General features: G+C 31.1%; 1 long non-coding RNA gene across 1 annotated transcript; it reads left to right on the top strand.

Moving 5' to 3' along the window:
- The first annotated feature begins 1,488 nt into the window (after window positions 1-1,488).
- Window positions 1,489-2,024, top strand: LOC126892314 (uncharacterized). The gene is made up of 2 exons (XR_007700782.1): window positions 1,489-1,688; window positions 1,763-2,024. It is a non-coding gene; the product is annotated as an uncharacterized LOC126892314 (long non-coding RNA).
- Window positions 2,025-7,503: the final 5,479 nt, after the last annotated feature.

Below are 7,503 nucleotides of genomic sequence, written 5' to 3'. Positions count from 1 at the left end.
GTCAACTTTGCAGTGCACGTCAACTTAACAAGAAAAGTTAGGTTATGTAGAGATGTTGGTGGTGGACATATACAGCATCCTGTTTGATTTTATTTTATTATTGTTACTTATAATTGTGTTAATTCTTTTTATTTTAGATTAAAGTTCTGTGTTAAAGGCTTTGACTGATTTTTTATGTTTTATAACGTTAATCAAAATTAATTGATAACAATTCAGATTAAAACAAGACATACGTAATTTTTTGCACGGCTAGCTTTGATCCAATAATTGTGTATCGCTCGTTATTTTGAGTTGTTTATTAAATAATATTGATAGTGTATTGGCTAAAGAATTTAAGACGTGACATTAATAAAAAGTTATTTATTGTTTATTATTTATGGAAGATCCCAAGCAGAGACTACACCAGGATATATATTGTGATATAAGCATTTTGTTGTTAAAGATATTCAAAATTTATCTAAGCGTTCCATAGTAACAATATATTATTAAAAAAATCACTTTTCCTCTTTTCTCGATTAAGTATTATCTTTTATGGCATAGTATATAAATTATTATAATCACTGAATACATAGTTAGTGAAAAATTATCATATTAATTAATTGAATTAATAATTTAAGCGATGATACAAGTAACAGTTATCCAAGAACATTCAAAAGTCATCTTAAGTTAATGGTGACAATGTCATTGTCAAGTAATGTTTATGTACGTATCCATACCAGTGAAAACTTTACTACATATAATTTGCCGTGTAAAAAAAGGAAAAGTAGAGATAGCCGTAAAATATTTGCGCCTGTGCTCTTAAATAATTTTTTTACATATAAACAAAATAAAATCAAGCAATAAAATGTTTAACAACAAAAAAAGTCAATAATATGTAATAACAATATACGCTATTAATTCCATTTTCGAAGTTGCCACAATATATTTTATAATTTCATTTATTTCGTACCGTTTCGTACCTACACCACTGGTAAAATGGTGATTTTTTATGTTACTTTTAATTTTACATGTAAATTTTTCTCATTTTATAACTTAACCATGTAATTTTAATTATGTAATAAGGTACATTGAAGTGTTAATTTTCAAATTATTAATCATTTAAGAGGCAATATCTAAGAATATAGGAGTATTTATTGAATTTTCATCTACGCACACATAACAGAAATATTTATTTACCTGTAAAATGTAATTCGCACTTATTTCCTGCTGCTGTCGCTTTTACAACCGTAAGCCGGACACATCACCACTATAAAGAGTTAAAAAAATTGCTAGTTTTCACTCAGAAATCGCACAAAAATCACTAATAAAACAAGTGATGAAAAATCTCAATGAGAACCAACCGTATTAAAATAAGGATTCACTTTCGTTCGAAAAACAGATTGCGTGTTAGATCTCCAGAGAAAGAAAATTTTTTCCATGCTCTAAGGGGGTTAGGTTATCTCATAACTATGTGGGCGGAAGCGAGAGGGAGGGGAATGCGTACGTCACTCGTACGACAAAGTCAAGTTTGACAGTTGTTTGTGGTTATATTTCCGTATATTTTTGTGGAATTTTCTTATAATATCGTTTATTTGTTTAATATTTGTTGAGTTTTTAAGCATATAAGGACAATATTACTATAATTACTTATTTGGGTCCTATACAAAGGCAGTAATGACTTGTGAAGTGTGTTTTCGTAACCGTGTAAAGTTAGTTTAAAAATTATAATATTACACATAATAATATGTAGTTTTGTATGTTATAATAGTAAAACATTTTTTAGATGAGTGGTGGTAACATTTGTAGCATAGCTATATGTAAAAGCAACTCCAAAATTCCTGAACCGGATGGAAACAAAATAATGTTTTTGGACATTTCCCAAATACCTTAACATTATCAAACAATAATGGATAATAAAATGTTACAAGATAAATGGGCCTCTAAACATAAGAAAATAGGTAGCAAACATTTCCTCGTGTCTGAATATGTTAATATTATGTTACGTCTTTTTTATATTTTAACCTAATAATAAATTATTTATATTATTCGTTCTTTTGTTGTTGCATACCACCAAAAATGATAAAAGTGCTGCACATTCCACGAAAAACATAATAAGTAAGTACCTACATATTAGTATTTTTGATTTTAAACTTTTTCTTCTATTTTTTTGGAGTTTTGTGCTAATTAAATTGTTTTCTCCATTTAAAACACACATAATAAGTGTTAAATGAATTCTAGTTTTTTGTTAGCAGACTATTGATTTTTAAGGGAAAAATTGATATAATTACCAATATAAGAACCACTTAATATACCTATACCCAAGAAAATCTCAAAATATATTGCAAAACCTAAGTTTTTGAACCTTTTATTAGCATTGACTCTTATGACAATTTTAAAATTGTCGTACGGATGACGTATTCCCGCCTTTAAAAAGCCAGCCTTTGATTGGTCTACAGTTATGAGACAACCTACGCCCTAATCTATTAACCTTGGGTCCATCGACGACTTGAGACTCAGCTGTCATTAGTGTCATTTTTTGGCTCTTCAAGACCGCATTTCACGTTGAGTACGGTTTATGAAACACAAATTTGTTCAAGGTCGACCTTAAGCATCGACGCTGACTTGAGTACCGACTATGAATACGGGCCTTAGCTTTATATGCTTTGCATGGTTGGCCTCTGCTCCATTCCGCACCTACTGCACCCTGAACTGCTTCCAGATTTACCATTGAACTGGCCGTCTTGGGACTTCGAATGAGTTGGATTCACTCTTCTGTCTTCCCACTGTTCTCTATTTCATATTTCTTATTGAAGTTTCTTTTCTTTATGTAGTGCACCTCCTCTGACTTCATTTTTTCAGACTGGATTTTCGAATTTTCTATACTTTTACACAGATTGATTGCTTTTTCCAAGCTCATCTCATCTTCTTCTAATAGCCTCTGTCTCATCGTTTCATCTGCTACCCCACAAGTTATGCAAGTCTTAATCAGACTGTCCTCCAAATTCTCTAGCTCACAATTTTTTGCCTTGTTTATAATATCTGTTATAAATTTGTCTACTGACTCACCTTCTTCTTGTTTTCTGGTGAACAGGCAATACCTTGCATTTGACACGTTACTTTTTGGCTTGAAATGTGCTTCAAATTTTTCAAACTTGTCTTTTTCTTCTGTTGAGAACTTAAACGTGTTATATATTTTGAACCCTTCGTCCCCTATTAACTGTAATAGCTGTGCACACTGGGTTATTTCAGGTTTCTTTGTTAATTCTGTAGCTTGTAAGTAGTTTTTGAATCTTTGTATGAAGAATTTCCAATTTTCATACACGTTACCTGACATTTGCATCGAGTTTATAGCTGCCTTGAATTCCATTGCACTTATATCTTCTTTTTTTTAACGTATTCGATTTAGTTCGGCACCATGTAATATTATAATGTAACACGTGGTAGGGTTCTTAGGTTAACCTTGGAGGAGAAACAACTTGTATCTATCGTGTCTAGATTCAGAATGGTTTTATTTCCGCTTCACTGTACTTGTCACTGTCACGTCACTCTTACAATATTACCAACTTGAGTGCGTTCCGAATACTACCTATTTACATACATCACAATGACCAACACTGTATTATATTTGACGATTTAGTTTAGATCTTCTTGAACGGCAATTAAAAGCTTAAGTATTTTTTTCTGTCTACTGTATTATCTTTCTTTTGCTTAATAATAGAGTATGACAACAGAAGCTTTTTTAATAGCCCCAAACATTTTTTTAACAAAATAAAAATTCTTTGAAGGCCGGGGGGCCCGGTTAATTACTTTCTAAATCGTCCCAAATTTGGTATAGGATTATATAAATACTAGTTCCAACTTTTAGCAACTGGCAAGGCTGACAAGAATTAAAAAATAAAATTTCGACCCAAAAAAAAAAATTAAGTCTAAATATTTTTTAAACCGGCCCAAATTTGGTATAGGATTATATAAATACTAGTCCCAACTTTTGGCAACTAGCCGTGTAGAAAAATTAAAAAAAAGTTTTTTCAGCCCGGCCTAATGTATATTAATAAATAATTATACTAAACAAATTTACCTCTTTCGAATGGTATATATGGATGTCCTTTACCTAGGTGTCATAGTTTTTGCGTAATTTACAATTATTTAAATTCTTAATTTGTAAATCGATTTTAAAACAAAAGATGTAGTTAATTAATGACATTGTCAGTTTATGACAGTACGGTCTGGTAATTATCAAAACTATAAACATCGTTGTATGATATTCAACTTTTTTTTTACTTAAAAATGGCTTTGGCAGAGCCAATTACATTCAAAGTTTATTGTTCCTAAAAATGAATAATCACGATATCTATGAAAGAGTAGACATGATACTTTTCATTGGGGAATATTTTTAAAATTGTTTCTTAGCTTCTAAAGTTTACGCTTAAAGGTATCCTGATAGAAGACACCCAAAAAAGGACTTTTTTGAGAGATTTCTTGATAGATTCCGTGCTACTGGTAATGTTGCATAGGTACGAAAAGGTAAATAAGAATAAACCATTTATTTTTAATGACGTCAACGAACTTGATGTCCTGCTTTCTGTTACGGAAAACCCAAATACTAAGTAGTACGTGAAAAATTTCGAGTCAATTGGAAATCAGTCAAACGAGTGTATGTACGTTTAACTTTTCGTTTATAGACTTAGGAATTTGGAGAAGATCCTGATTTTTTTTTAAGAATGTATTGTGTACAGACGAATCTACCTACTTTTCATAATAATCGTCTAGTTAATATGATACAGTAAACAAAACATTTTACTGTTGATCACCAACACCGATGGAAGTGTTAATGTTTGGGTCAGTATTCTGAGCGAGTACGTTATCGATCCATATTTTTTTGACGAAAATCTGAATAGAGCAGCTTTTTTCAATTTCTTAAAACAAGTTTTTTGGATCCTTCTTAAAATCTTCCACTTAGCGTGCGAACATACATGTGGCTCTAATTGGACGGAGCTCCTGCTTATTTTTGACGTGATGTTAAGAACAACCTACATAAAATTTAGAAATAAATGGATAGGTCCATATATTTGGCCACCTAGGTCACCAGGATTGACCAAGATGAACTTTTTTAAATGGGGTTATAATAAAAATATTGTAAATGCTGCACTTCCTACTCTACTACTTCAGATGATATTTTTATGAAATTAAGAATTTTGAACGCTTTTGCGTCTATAACACAAGCTATGTTAAATAATATAAACAAATCATTTAAAATCGCTTGTTGTATAAACATTTTGAACATGTATTACATAACTGATGATTTTTTACTTATGGTAAATTGTGGTTCCTTTTGTATTTAGTTATTTTCTTAATATTACGTATTACTTAATATCGAAAAAATTTATTTTACAAATCAGCAAATAAAAATATATCTACATATTTATTTACAACTACACTCTATAACAACTATGCCAAGATGATGGGTTTAAAAATTAAATTACGCAAAAAACTATGGCTCCTAGTTATAGAACATATCATATACCATTCGAAAGAGAAAAAATCTGTGTTTAGTATAATCCTTGAATAATATGCATGGTTTTCTAATAAAATAACCATCATATTATGCTACATTGAATAATTCAATAATGAAACTGTAAATTTTGAACACCCTGTAAATAAATGTGTAATAATCAAGCATGGAATGCATTAATTATAAGATAGTTACCAGACCATATTGTCATAAAATGACAATGTCATACAATGACGTTAATTAACTTCATCTTTTGTTTTAAAATCGATTTACAGATTAAGAATTTAAATAATTGTAAATTACGTAAAAACTATGACACCTAGGTATAGGACATCCATATACCATTCGAAAGAGGTAAATAAATTTGTTTAGTATAATTATTTATTAATATACATGGTGTTCCATTTAAAATAAGCATCATATGACACATTGAATATTCCACTAATGAAACTGTAAATTTTGAACACCTTGTAGACAAATATGTAATAATTAATCATGGAATACATTTAACCGATATCCAACTATTTAGATGTAAAAGTAATGTTTTTATAATTTTGTAAATAACTTGAGAATAAGCTTTCTTTTAAAACTTTACATTTTAAGAAAAGTCAGCATAACTCAGAACACTCTGTACATAGGTATAGGGAAGCCTTATGGAACTATACCTTATTTTTTGCGGACAATTAAAAAATTCAATAAAATACAGGGTGTTCCATAAGAAAAAATATAACTTTGATACGCCGCCATTTACTGGGACACCCTGTATATTTCAAAATAATTTTAAAATGTAGCTTTTATCAACTTACAAACTATTCAATTTAATTTTTTTTTCAAATCTTTTACCATTTCGTTGTAATCTTCCGTCGCGTTAGTGGTGACTCACCCTGTATATTAGAATTAACAACTCTGCAACATTTGGGCATAAATTACCTATCGCAAGATATAATGGAGTAACTTTTTTGGATATAGTCTTCTTGTTAACATCTGCACCATTTTCAACCAAATATTTAACCATTTCAATTTTATCCCCCCATGTACAAGCTTCATGCAGAAGAGTATATTCTTCATTTGTATTGAAATTCGCGTCTGCCCCTATGCTGATAAAATACTTTACGATTTCTAGTCGATCGGTTCTACATGCCCAATGAAGTGGTGAAAAGTTTCGGGATTTCCCCTGTAAGTTACACACACTGCACCGTTTTTTAAAAGTAATTGGACTATTTCTAAATGCCCATCTCTACAAGCCATCTTGTTAATTTTGACAAAGGAGTCATCTTGAACATATCTTTAGCATTTATATCAACTCCTTTTTCTATAAGGCCATGCACGATTTTAGCATTCTTTCCTATAACACCATAATGAATTGAACTCCGATTCTTACAATCTTTGAAATGTACGTTAGCGTTATTTAGCAACAGATAGTCCACTACTTCGAAGTGACCTCCACGGGCACCCAGTTGAAAAGACGTCATTCTGAGGTCTTGATTTATAATATCTACATCTACACCCTTCTCTAAAAAATATTTTACAACATCTAGATATCCTTTTTCGGCTGCCATATGAATAGGCATACTTCCATTTTTATCTGAACACTCCATATCTGCTCCAGCTTCTGTGAGTAATCGAATTATTTCAAGATCATTTTTGAACGTAGCATAATGTAAAGGACTCCACCCCTTACACTTTTCGATGGTGTTTACATCTGCACCCTGTGCCAATCAATATTTGGTTACTTCCATGAGTTTCAAATCTGTAGCTGCATTAATGCCGTACGGCCACATGAATCTATTGTTTTAGTTTATTGGTTTAGTTATTGCACTATGCAAGCTTCTTGCTTTACAGTTCTCGTCAGAATAATAATTATCTGCTTCATCAATTATTGCTGTAATCATCTGAAGAAGCTCACTTTGCTCTATATTTAAAAACAGGGCCGCCGCCAAGGTGTTGGCCGCCCGTGTGCAACTTAATATTTGCCGCCCTCTTCCAATTTCAACACTTCAGAAAAATGTACC

This window comes from Diabrotica virgifera, chromosome 9, assembly GCF_917563875.1.
Source record: "Diabrotica virgifera virgifera chromosome 9, PGI_DIABVI_V3a".
NCBI classification, from domain to species: domain Eukaryota; kingdom Metazoa; phylum Arthropoda; class Insecta; order Coleoptera; family Chrysomelidae; genus Diabrotica; species Diabrotica virgifera.
Note: the sequence above shows the minus strand (reverse complement) of the source record. Positions and strands in the feature narration are given on the sequence as shown.